Source organism: Muntiacus reevesi, chromosome 3 (genome assembly GCF_963930625.1).
Source record: "Muntiacus reevesi chromosome 3, mMunRee1.1, whole genome shotgun sequence".
Lineage (NCBI taxonomy): Eukaryota > Metazoa > Chordata > Mammalia > Artiodactyla > Cervidae > Muntiacus > Muntiacus reevesi.
Genome location: NC_089251.1, coordinates 77792594 through 77806165, shown reverse-complemented (window position 1 = coordinate 77806165; position 13572 = coordinate 77792594).

Here is a 13572-nt window from a genome sequence, read left to right as displayed (position 1 = left end):
ATCCCCTGGAGAAAGAAATGGCCACCCACTCCAGTATTCTTGCTGGGAAATCCCATGGACGGAGGAGCCTGGCAGGCTACAGTCCATAGGGTCACAAAGAGTGGGATGTGACTGAGCAATTAAACCAACCAACCAACAATGCAAGGATTAAATAAGATGGTATGTGATGAATGAGAAGTTCATGCACAGCAATGAACAGCTGCTGCTGCTGCTAAGTCACTTCAGTCGTGTCCAACTCTGTGCGACCCCACAGACGGCAGCCCACCAGGCTCCCCTGTCCCTGGGATTCTCCAGGCAAGAACACTGGAGTGGGTTGCCATTTCCTTCTCCAATGCGTGAAAGTGAAAAGTGAAAGTGAAGTCACTCAGTCGTGTCCAACTCATAGCAACCCCATGGACTGCAGCCTACCAGGCTCCCCGGTCCCTGGGATTCTCCAGGCAATGAAGAGCAGCCCCCGCTCAACTAGAGAAATCCCATACACAACAGTGAAGACCCAGCACAACCAATAATAAATAAACAGATTTTTTTTTTAAAAGATGATATGTGCTTAAAAAGTTAAAAGAAACTTTGTAAATATATGAAAGCCTATATAGGAAATAATATTGAGTAAAAATACTAAAAATGGATTTGCAATCAATCAATACATGCCAAAAAATCAATTTTGCATGATACAAAGCATTAGAATTTTAAGTGTACTGGATTTACTGTTCGGTAAAGTTACTTGGTTATAATAAAAACTAAGCTAAAAATCTTTCCAAGTCTTTAGCCGTCACCCCTGTCTCTCTTTCGTTTTCCCCTCTTCCTTTCTCCTCTCCCCAAGAGTAGCAAAGGGCATGGGAAATCAGGCTAGAGCTGTCACGTGGAACACAGCCCCCAAAGACATGGAATTTATCTTTAAAGTTTAAAGGCCAAAGAGAGGAGTCAGGTGTCCATGAAAATATAGCCAACTTTTTGGCATCTGCATTAAAATAAAATGCCAAATCCATAATTTTACTTGCCTCCCCTTCCACCTCAGATTCTCACATAGTGGAGATGTGCATGAAACCCAAAATCATGACCCTAAGTTCAGATCACCTTCTGAGGAGGGTGACGGGTACGTGGGCTATAATACTAGTCTTAATGTTAGTCGTTCCACCGTGTCTGACTCTTTGTGACCCCATGGACTGTACCCTACCAGGCTCCTCTGTCAATGGGATTCTCCAGGCAAGAACACTGGAGTGGGTTGCCATGCCTTCCTCCAGGGGATCTTCCAAACCCAGGGGTGGTCTCGTGCATTGGCAGGCAGATTCTTTACCACCTGAGCTACCAGGAAAGCCCACAGAGGTTTAAATCCCAGCTCTTTCTCCGGACAAGCTCAGTTACCTTGGGAAGGTTACTACCTCACTCTGAGTCTCAGAGGTGAAATGAAGATTCTAAACCACAGGAGCATAAGTGTGTTACTAAGTAGCAAAAATACCAACCTGTGTTCACTGCTACCTGGGCACAGAATGCCAGGTGATTCCAGGATTCCAGAACGACTTGGGGAGGAGGGCCGGGGAGGTCAGCCTGGGTCGTCTTCTTCCAAGAAATGGACAGGCCTCTGACTGTCACCATGATAGTCTGGGAAGCAAGGCCACAGGTGGGAAAAGTAGGAGAAAGTTATAAATCTGAGGAAAACGTCTAATGAAAAACCAGTGCTCACTGGCTCAGTCATGTCCCACTCTTTGCTACCCCATGGACTGTAGCCCACCAGGCTCCTCTCTGTCCATGGAATTTTCCCGGCAGGAATACTGGAGTGGGTTGCCATTTCCTTCTCCAAGGGATCTTCCCAACCCAGGGATCAAACCTGTGTCTCCTGCATTGGCAGGCAGATTCTTTACCACTGAGCCATCTGGGAAGCCCAAGGAAAGCCAATTTCCCCCTTAAAAGAAGAGGAGCCAGAAACAGCATAACATTCCGCAAACTCCAGCTGAGAAACTCAGAGCCTGAGTCAAGAGGCCCAGGGCCCTGAGCCTGGGACTCCCAGCCACACCCCTGCCTTCCGACCCAGTAGAGGAATTTGCCAAAGCACCAATCCAAAAACCCAAAGGCTTCCAGGTGAAGTTGGCTTTCTAACAGCAGGGTGAACCGGAGGAAGATAAGACTGTTGGCAAACAGTTGTGTGAGCTTCACGTCTCATTCAGTCCCCAGACTTCAAGGCTATCTTGTCCTTCCTTGATACCTATTCCCGGTGCCAACAGCCCACGGATGCAAACTAGCTGCATCGATTTTCATTTAAATCATAATAAAGGGAAAAACTGAATCAAGGTGTTTGTGTTTTCTCCCAAAGCAGAAGCAAGTGCTCTGCAAACAGACACAGCCTTGTTTCGGGCACGGATGTCAGAAACGTGGAGCCTGTAAATCTGCCCAGGCAGTTCTGTTCTTGAATCATTAAGAACAACCGAGTGGGTGGAATGAGAACATGAAATTGCTGTGTGCACTCATGTTTTGTTTATGGACCAATCATCTCTAGACGTGTTTTCTTTTTTTATGGAGAATCTTTTCTATGTTTGATTTTGAATTCCCCACCTTCTTCCTGGTCCCCAGCTCTCCCACACTCACTAAAAAGAAATGAGAGTATTACGAAAATCTCCGCAAATTTAAAGAATAGGTTCTATTTAATGTCTCTCTCAACCAATTCCATTTGCTCAGTCAAAATAAGTGATTTAGGATTATGAATAACATAGATAACAACTGAATCTGAATATTGCATGTTACTTCCCAGGTTCTTAACAACTGTCCCAAATCATAAAAATCACTTTTCATTTCTCCATCATTGTGCAAGGAGGATTTCCTTAGTCCAGTCAACTGCAAGTCCTGTGATGCTAGCTATCAGCAGGATTTAACTGGAGGTTTATTCCCCTGCCACAAGATTCTTCACTCAACTTCACTGTGCCTCTGTCTATCTATAAAATGGGCATTATATCTAATTTGTGAGGACTGCATGCCTAGAACACAGTGGTGGTGGTGGTTTAGCCGCTCAATCGTGTCCGACTCTTTGCGACCCCATGGACAGTAGTCTGCCAGGCTCCTCTGTCCATGGGATTCTCCAGGCAGGAGCACTGGAGTGGGTTGCCATTTCCTTCTCCAAGAACTCATTAAACTGTAGCAGTTACGGCTGTTACTGGGCAGACAGGATGGAGCAAGCTTTTGCCAGATCCTATGAATCTTCTTCTCTGACACACCCCTTCCCCAACCTTGGCATCCAGCACATAACAAAGGGTACCTCTCAGACTTAGCATGGTGATAACAATCCCAGTCAGTGCCCCCGTCTTCCTAGCCCCCCTGAAGCTTCTATCCATCTCTAGAGAGACCTGCCAGCAGCTTCCACCCTCGAGGGAGTGTGCGTGTTTGCTGGACTCTGGTGCTGTGTTTACCATCTGGGTGGATCTCATTTCACTGTCTCTTCTCCTGTTGTTTCTGGCTTCTCGGCCATTGTCCTGCCTGGGGCCTGCCCCAGTCACATGCTCTGCGGCCCATCACTGTGACGCCCCTTGTTTTTGGCAGCAGGCTTGCTGCTAGAGGCAGAGAACGGTGGCATCAGGTGCGTAAAGCAATCGCATTACGTTTTCTCTCAGGAAAACTATCTTGGGTTTTAAAAAATGTTCTGTGGAATGGATCTAATAACTTAGGTCAGTAATAATTTCTCCTTTGCCGTCTCTCACTGCAAGAATTCTTTCAGAAACAATAGAGCATTATTGCTTTGCAATAGGTTAATGGGGCTGAATTTCCAGAGGACTCTCAACGAGAAGAGGAGAGCTTTTCAGATTATCCACAACACAAACCGACTGGGGCAACCCTCCCCTGGCCCGGAGATGGATACAGATGGGGCAGCAAGGCCAAGACAGGTCCTGCAGAAAACCCAAGGAGCTCTCTAGGTTCCATGGGCTCTCTAATCAGTCTCTCCCCGAGGCTCCGCAGAGGTTTGTCTCTTGAGCTGAGACCCTGTCCAGCCAACGTTCAGTGTCCCAGACAACATCTTAGCCACAGGAATGCTAACCAGGCCAGCAGGCCTGGAAATGCTGGGGGCTGTCCGTCCCCAGCCGGCTCCTCTCCAGGAGCTGATCAAATTAGAAATGGAGAGCGGTGGCCACAGACTTTTCCCAGAAAGCTGTAGAGCTGTCAGTCAACTAGCACTTAATTTCCGGTGGGTTGTAAAAGTGCCATTTATCCTGCAAGCTTTAGAGTGAACAGGCTGCTAGGATTCTAAGTTAAACGATGCAAAAACAGCTACTCTTGGTGATGTTTTGTGCTTCAGAATCAAAAACAAAGCCAAAAAGACCAAACCTGCTTTTACAGTGATTACAGTGAAGAAATCACTTTCTGGTAAATTCCCTTGGTGAAGCCATGTGTAAACTGTGTGGACAGCGACTGGAGGTCCATAACCATTCAGCAGGACTTCATGGGCACAAGTGGAGTTCTGCCTGAACTCCTGCCTGAGGTCAAGTTTTCACCACTTTTGACACAGTCCCATCAATTAAGGGATGGCCCCCAGGGAAAATGGGTATAATCAGGCTGATTAGGATCTTGGGGTCTGCCTAAGTGGGACAGCAACAGTAGCCCTGACACAGTGAGGCGATTGACTAAGAGATGAACAGATGCTAGTCTGAGGCCATTGGACAGGACAGCTCTCCTGGGCTTGCAGACCTAGGATTTAGAAAATCATGGAGATGTTTTCATTGCTGGGCAGGGCCACAAGGGATGTCCCTGGAGGTCCAGTGGTGAAGACACCAAGCTTCTACTGCAGCAGACACAGGTTCGATCTCTGGTGGGGGAATCAAGAGCCCACATACCACGAGGCATGGCCCAAAAATAGCGGGGAAAAAGGGGCCAGGTGAAAAAGAAACTTCATGGAGCCATGAAGCCAGCACATTTGGGTGGTAGGATCTGTGCATGTGGTGGGGCTTGGAAAGGAGGAGATTTAGCGGGGGGAAAAGATTATTTCACTGACTTATTATTTAAATTACGTATAGGATACAAAAATGCTATCAATAAATACTACCCAAAAAGGCACAGTTAACTTTAATAATAAAGATAGATTAGCAGCCCAATAGAACATTGGGTAATGATGGTAATGTTCTTTGTCTGGGCTGGCCAGGTATGGCTATCAAGCACTTAAGAAGTGGCTAATGCAACTGAAGAACTTCATTTGTACTTTTACAACCTTTTCATTTTAATTTGGATAGACACATACAGCTAGTGGCTATGGTGTAGGATAGCACAGGCTTACGGGATTCAAGGTGGGGAAGAGAAAGAAGACATAAGAACAACCTCCCTGTCAACTATATTTCAATTAAAAAAACAACAAAAAAAAAAACTTCCTAGTTTGTCCAAGCCCCAAAAGAAGGAAATCTAACACATTTGTTAATGAATTGAGGCCACGGGAGTAAAAACATAATTTCAACTTGTATTGAAAGTGTGCTTTAATGTCTGTCTAAATGTTGAATCATAATAGCTTCTCGTTCACAGTTTCGGTGGGAAAAAATACCATTTTATGCTTCTGGAAAATAGAAGTGTCATTCTCAGCATGTGCCCACCATTAATACCTCCATCTCCCAGCCCCACAAAGCTTTGTCTCTAAGCTTCTAACGTCATGTTATGAATTTTAGTCAGAAGCACAAGCAAGTTCTATTGCTAATGACAGGTCAGATTCCCCACTCTGAATTAGACAACTGCTCCATCCAGGAATCTGCTGCCTTTTGGCATTTCCACTAGTGAAATGACAACTTATTCCTCCAAGAAATGTTTCACTGTACTGATTGTTGTTCGGCAGCCAGCTCACGTCAGTGAGTTTGAGTGGTACCCCTGGGCCTGGGCAAATCCCAAGAGGGGATGTGGCCTCTGCCCACAGACAGCAGGCACCAGGGAAGAGGCAGGACACCTGCTATCCACCCACAGGCCAAGCCCCTAGCAATCCTTTTGGAGCAGACCCAGAAGCCCAGGCTTTAACCCTTGCAAGGGACAAAGGTCAAGCATGAGTGAAGGGGAACAAAGACATCTCAAGCAAGGCACAGGCTTGGCAGAGGGGTGTAAGTGGGGGGTTTCGGGTGGAGGCGCTTCTGATTAAAAACAAACAACTGAAAGAAACCGGTCAGCCCACAGCTTGGAGCCTCCTATCTGAGCCAGACAGTAAGCTTTTAAAAGTTCATAAAGTGCAAGCACCGCACAACAGCCCTGTCTGATGTCAGAGCCCTGCCGTGGTCTTGTGAAAAGCACCAAGGCCCCTTAGTGGCGGGAGTCCCGTCTGGCGAAGAGCGGGATGTCCCAGCCAGCTGTCGGGTGGGAAGAGCCCAGACGCGCCAGCCCCGGATTTGCAGACCTGAGTGGCAGCTCGGCCAGGCCTGCTTAATTGATACAAGCTCCTAATGAGCAGGATAAACACCATTTGGGGCCATTTGCTGTGAAATGGACTGGGGTGTATGAGAAATCGGACTTACATGGGCAGAAAACACACACGTCGGCAGAAAATAATGTGCTGGAAAAGTTTTAAATTGAAGACATGCCGTTCTGGGTGTGCAGAGGTGTTAATGCTTATGTAATTAATCATTTCATATTTGAAGATTGGGATTTTTTCCCTTTTAATTAATTAACCAGTAGACTCATTATAGTACATTTTTCATGTCATAAAGGCAGTGGGTTCTCAGGGAAGTGGGGGGTGGGGTGCAGGGGAGAAGTGGGACAGCAGTAGTGATAGAGTGTACTGTGAAAAGTTCAGGGAACCAGAGTCACCGCTGCCCGAAAATTCCCTGCGAGGGGACCAGGAACCCTCGACTGGTCCAGATGCATGGGCTTTATCCAGTTCCCATGAATGCAAGACTCCACCGTGCTCAGCTGAGCACACACACACACACACACACACACACGAGTGCAAGACTCCACTGTGCTCACTTTTTCATAACCTGCATTTAGCAAGAGTTATGGCCTATTTGGCAGATGGATTTGTCTTTTACCAGAAAGAGGGTGTGGGCTTCCCAAGAGGCGCAGCAGTAAAGAACCAGCTTGCCAATGCAGGAGACGCAGGTTGGATCCTGGGTCAGGAAGATGCTCTGAAATAGGGAAACCCACTCCTGTATGCTTGCCTGGGAAATCCCACTGGACAGAGAAACCTGACAGGCTACAGTGCATGGGGTTGCAAAGAGTCTATCGTGATCGGGCTCTGCCGCCACCCACCCTCGGTTCCAGTCCTGACTGTACCTTCTTAGCTGGAGATTTGGCGCAAGTCACTTAAACCTTTTCATGCCTCAGTTTCCTGCTCTGTACAGTTAAGATAATGGTAGTACCTACCTCAGGGTTATTGAGAGAAGAAAATAAGAGTGCATATAAACTGTTTACTTAAGTACCTGGCACAAACCGGTGACTGAAAAGTGGTGGGTTTTATTACTAGAACAGTTGCACTTCTTTGTGGAACAGACCACCCTTGACTTCTTCACAAAGCTTTGTGTGTGGCCGTGGGAATGTGGGAGAGAAAACAGAGAGGGTAAAATATACTCAACATAAATTTTAGCGTTTTAACCATTTTTAAGTGTATAGTTCTATGGCATTAAATATACATTCACATCACTGGAAAACCATCACCATTGTCCTTCTCTGGAACTTGTTCACCTTCCCCAACTGAAACGGTGAGTCATTAAACAATAATTTCCCATTCCACTTGGCAGCCACCTTTCTACTTTCTGTCACTAAGAGTTTGGCTACTCTAGGAACCTCGTATGAGAGGAATTGGCCCATATTTGTACTTTGTGACTGGTTTGTTTTACTTAGAATAATGTCTTCAAGGCTCATCCATGCTATAGCCTGTATCAAAATGTCTTTCCTTTTTAAGGCCGAATAACAATTCCATTGTATGTATATATCACATTTAATCCATCCATTCATCCATGAGTGGACACTCCTGTCTTTTGGTTATTATGAATAACGCTGCTATGAACAAGGGTGTACAAATGTCTCGTCAACACTTGGCTTCCAACTTTTTTGAGTATATACCCAGAAGTGGAATTACTGGATCATGTGGTAATTCCATTTAATTTCTTGAGGCATCATCCTATTATTTTCCACTGCGACTGTACCATTTTACAATCCCACCAGCAATGCAAAGAGTTGCAATTACTCCACATCCTCACCAACACTCATTTTCCAGTGTTTTTTCTTAATAACCATCCTAATTAGCATGAAGTTGTATTCCGTTGTGGTTTTGATTTGCATTGTCCTAATGACTAGTGATGTTGAGCATACTTTCATGTTCCACAGAGCTTTTTGATAGCAAATATAAAGGAGAGAGCATAGCAGAAACTCCCTGGGTTCTGGGCACAAAACAAGCTTGTGTGTCTATCAAGCTGTTAGATAGACAGGTGAATATGGAGAGATATTACATTTAGTATAAACACAGAAACAAAATGCGTCTGCTTTATGTCAAATCATTAACTCACAGGGTTTAGCTCTGGGACAGTGGGAAGAACTTTTCTAATTTACTTTATATGTTCCATGAGAAGGGAGGATGGAGGTGTGTGTATGTGAAATTACAGGTGTCCTACTTTTGTGTTTTTCTATGTTTCTCAATATTTATATAATGTGTTGCTTTTGTAAAAAAGAAAAATATTTTTAAAAAACAACCTTGGTAACATTTGCATTTATGTTGAATTTCATAAATTATTTGTTTCAAGGAACACAGACCAAGAGCTACAATCCATAAACATTTGAACTGAAACCCTTCTAGGTCCAAGTAGGGTTGCATCCTACTTGGCAAAGGCACAACAGAAATAGTTCAATGGCTCCGCCTGCCCTAGGGTCAGCTAGGAGGCCAAAGCTAAGACCACAGAGGAGGAAGATCTACGCCTGTTTTCATGACCTTTACAGTCTTGCTGCCGCTCACACCAAACATGGTGAGGGTACCACAGTGGGCTTAACAATTGTGTGAAAGTGTGTGTGTGTGTGTGTGTGGATGTGATCTAGGTACTTTTTGAGACGAGATTGCCCAGAGTCTGCCATCGTTTGGAAGCCTCCCCTGGAGGTGTCGCAGCAGTGATGAGTGGGTCCTGAGCTGACCTTGAAGGATGAGGAGCATTAAATGGGTGTGTTGAGGAAGGAGTCAGATAGTACTCCAGGCCCTGGTGACAGCATGGTGCGAGGCCTAAGATGAAACGAAACCAGGGCTGTTCTGGCACTATAGGATGCTGCCTGGCCGGAAATGAGGCACAAGTTAATTTGTGCCTCACATGATTAGACAGGAAATATAGTAACGTTTTTACCTTGACTTCAAAAGTAATACATGTTCATTAAAGAATCTGATGAGATATAGATATAGATGAGAAGATATTTATTTTTACCAAAATATTAAAATGTTAATATAATGATGTTATGACCTTCCCTGGTGGCTCAGTGGTAAACAATTTGCCTGCAATGCAGGCAATGCAGGTACTATCCCTGGGTTAGGAAGATCCCCTGGAGAAGGAAATGGCAACCCACTCCAGCATTCTTGCCTGGAAAATCCCATGGAGAGAGGAGCCTGGCAGGCTACAGTCCTTGAGGTCACAGAGTCAGACACGACTTAGTGACTAAACCACCACCAGCGCTGACCCAGGAGGGACCTGTGTTTGCCACAGCTGTGCCTCTGGGGGCCATTGCTCCCCACCCAGACCTCCCTTTTTTCACCCTCAGGGCCGCTCTGTGGCTGGGCTTAGAGGACCAGGACACGCCGTAATGGATCAGATGGGCTCCATTTCCAAGTGACTAGGAACCTGAGGAGGGTCCTAGGAGGCCTAAGTCTCAGGGTCACCCTTGACGGGGCCCTTGCCCAATTCAGCTACCGGTAGGGTCGCCAGGTTTAACAAATGGTAATATGAAACACTGTTAAATTTGAAGTTCAGAAATAACAAATAATTTTTCTGTATAAGTACGTTCCAAGTATTGCATGGGACATACTTTTATCCAAAACCATTTTTTAAAGTTACTCATTGTTTATCCAAAATTCAAATTGAACTAGGTATGCTGTGTTTTTGAGGGCTTCCCCAGGGTTCAGCAGTAAAGAAACTGCCTGCAATGAGAGCTGCAGGAGACATGGGTTCGATCCCTGGATCTGGAAGATCCCTTGGAGGAGGGCATGGGAACGTGGAGAATCCCATGAACAGAGAAGCCTGGCGGGCTACGGTCCATGGGGTTGAGAAGAGTCGGACATGACTGAAGCGACTTAGCATGCTCACATACATGCTGTATTTTTATCTAGTAACAGATTTTTATTAACCTGATGTATTCGTTTCTTATTGCTGCTGTAGAAAATGACCACAACTTTAGTGTCTTCAAACAATACAGATTTACTGTCTTATAATTCTGGAGGCCAGAAGTCCAAAATTAGTTTCATTGAACTGAAGACATTGTTGGTGGCAGGACTGGTTCCTTTTCCAGATTCTCAAGGATGACTTCATTCCTGTGTTCATGGTCCCTTCCTTTCTCTTTAAAGCTAACAGCAAGGCATCTTTAAACCCCTCTCTAACTCTGACTTTTCCTTTTCTCTTTATTATTAAACTTTTTATTTTGTATTGGTGTATAGCCAATTTAGGGGATTCCCTCATAGCTCAGTTGGTAAAGAATCCGCCTGCAATGCAGGAGATCCCGGTTCGATTCCTGGGTCAGGAAGATCCGCTGGAGAAGAGATAGGCTACCCATTCCAATATTCTTGGACTTCCCTTGTAGCTCAGCTGGTAGAGAATCCACCCACAATGCAGGAGACCTGGGTTCAATCCCTGGGTTGGGAAGATCTCCTAGAGAAGAGAAAGGCTACCCACTCCAGTATGCTGGCCTAGAGAATTCCATCGACTGTATAGTCCATGGAGTCACAGAGAGTTGACATGACTGAGCAACTTTCACTTTCATAGCTAATTAACACAATGCTGTGGTAGTTTCAGGTGGACGGCAAAGGGACTCAGACGTACATACATAATATCCACTCTCCTCCAAACTCTTCCTCCATCCAGGTTGCCGCATAACATTGAACAGAGTTCCTTGTGCTATACAGTAGGTCCTTGCTGGTTATCTCTTTTAAATATAGCAGTGTGTACATGTCCATCCCAAACTCCCTAATTAACCTTTCCTCCCATCCTTCCCCACAGAAGTCTGTGAGACTAAGTCTAAGTCTCTGAGACTCACATTTCTGCCTCTTGCTTACAACAGGTTACACGGGGCCCACCTGGCCAATCCAGGATAAATCTCCCCATCTCAAGAGTGATAATCTAATCACGTCTGCAGTCTCATTTACCATATGAAGTAACATATTCACAGGTTCTAGGGATTAGGATATGGACATCTTCAGGGAGCCATTATTCAACCTATTACACCTGCCTGACAACCATCACACATCACACTGTTTTCATGGCAAAAGGCATTCTGAGTGCCTAACTCCAAAACCAACTTCCTTCCCCCATCTGTATGACAGTACTTGGCATTCTATATTGTAACTATTTCACAAAGGTCTGTCTCTGTCTCCCTACTCCCCTGCTCCGAGGATAAAGACAACAGCTATTCATCTCAAGTCTGCCCTGTGCTTGACACAGTGATGATAGACTCACAGTGCTTGAGCAAATGCCGATTGAATACATATTGAATTGTAAATTAAGCTGTCCCTTTAACAACGTATTTATATTATGGAAATAAACAACAAGAGGTGTGTTAGGTGAGAATGTGACTCGCTGGGAAGAGAGATGGGCTCTGGACTAGATTTCTGAGCATCAACAGGAGCAGAGCAGAGAGGCTCAAGAGAAAAGAGTGAGGAGGAAGGGCAGGAGCACCCCAGATCATAGCCCCTCCCTGGGTCCTGGGTGCAGGGAGTGTAAATCTGAGGTACATGTGAGTGTGGGAGGGTTCCCCACGCATACTCTGAAGCAAGGACTTGGGTGCAAGCACTTGATTGAGGAAGCGTGAGAGGGAGTGGCTCAGTAAGGCTGCACAGGATTAAAGCCATGTAAGAGTGTGTTGATGGGGGCCATGGGCATAGAGGGCCGACCTCCTGGGGGCCCCTCAGAATTGCCCCCACAGAAATGCATCCACAGGAACATTCATTGCCCTTGCTGGGGCTCTGCATGAGAACTGTTTAGAGGTGACCTGAAGGGGGCCCTGAAGGGATATGGCAGGACAAATGCTGTCTGCTCAACGTGATTATTACTATAAGGTGAGATTATATGGATGTTCACTTTTGATTTTATTTACTTTTGTAATATTTTAAAAGTTTATGAAACTTTATTTAATAAAGAGGAATATTTCCACACCAGTCAGAATGACCATCATTAAAAAGACTACAATATAAAATAAAAAGCTTTTTTTTTTAAGTCTACAAAGAGGAAGAGGAAGTAGAGAAAACAGAACCCTCCTACATTGTTGGTGGGAACACATTAATCAGTTGGTACAGCCACTAGGGAAAACTGTAAAGAGGTTCCACAGAAAACTAAAAATAGAATTACCATATGATCCAGCAATTCCACCCCTGTGCATATATCCAGACAAAACTATAACTCAAAAAGATACATGCACCCCTACGTTCATAGCAGCAATAGCCATGACATGGAAATCAACCTAAATGTCCATTGACTGATAAATGGATGAAGAAGATGTGGTACCTATACACAATGGAATACTACTCAGCCACAAAAAGAACAAAATAATGCCATTTGTAGCAACATAGATGGAACTAGAGATTATCATGCTAAATGAAGTAAGTCATAAAGAGAAAGACAAATACCATACGATATTCCTTATAAAGTGAAAGAAAGTGAAGTTGCTCAGTCATGTCCAACTCTTTGTGACCCCATGGACTGTACCTGCCAGACTCCTCCATCCATGGGATTTTCCAGGCAAGATTACTGGAGTAGGTTGCCATTTCCTTCTCCAGGGGATCTTCCCAACCCAGGGATCGAACCTGGGTCTCCTGCATCGCAGGCAGACTCTTTACCATCTGAGCCACAAGGGGGCTTCAAGAAAAGGGGCTTCCCCATCGCTTATATGTGGGACCTAAACAGACACAAATGAACCTATCTATGAGACAGAATCACAGACATAGAGAACAGATTGGGGGCTGCCAAATGGAAGGGGGTTCAGGGAGAAGTGGGGTGGAAGGTTGGGGTGAGCAGGTGTAAGCAATCATATATAGAATGGGTAAACAACAAGGTTATACCGTACAGCACAAAGAAATATATTCAAGATCCTCTGATAAACCATACTGGGAAAGAATATGAAAAAGAATGTGTATACATGTATAACTGAATCATTACAGCAGTAATTACCACAATATTATAAATCAACTATACTTCAATTAACAATTATTTCAATAAGTAAATTAAATAAAAAATTTAAAAGGGGAATATTTCCTTTTGTGAAAAATACTATAGGAAATACATATTCTCCAACCCCTCAAGATACTACTCTACAGTTAAGTCTTTGAGAGTGAGCAGTTTTCAGCCTCCAAGGCAGCTGCCATCTCAATTCTCCTCGTCTGATACATATGCACAGAAAACATTCCTCTAGCATTTCTGACTTTAAAACTCTCTTTCTCTCACCACCCTTACTAGCCAC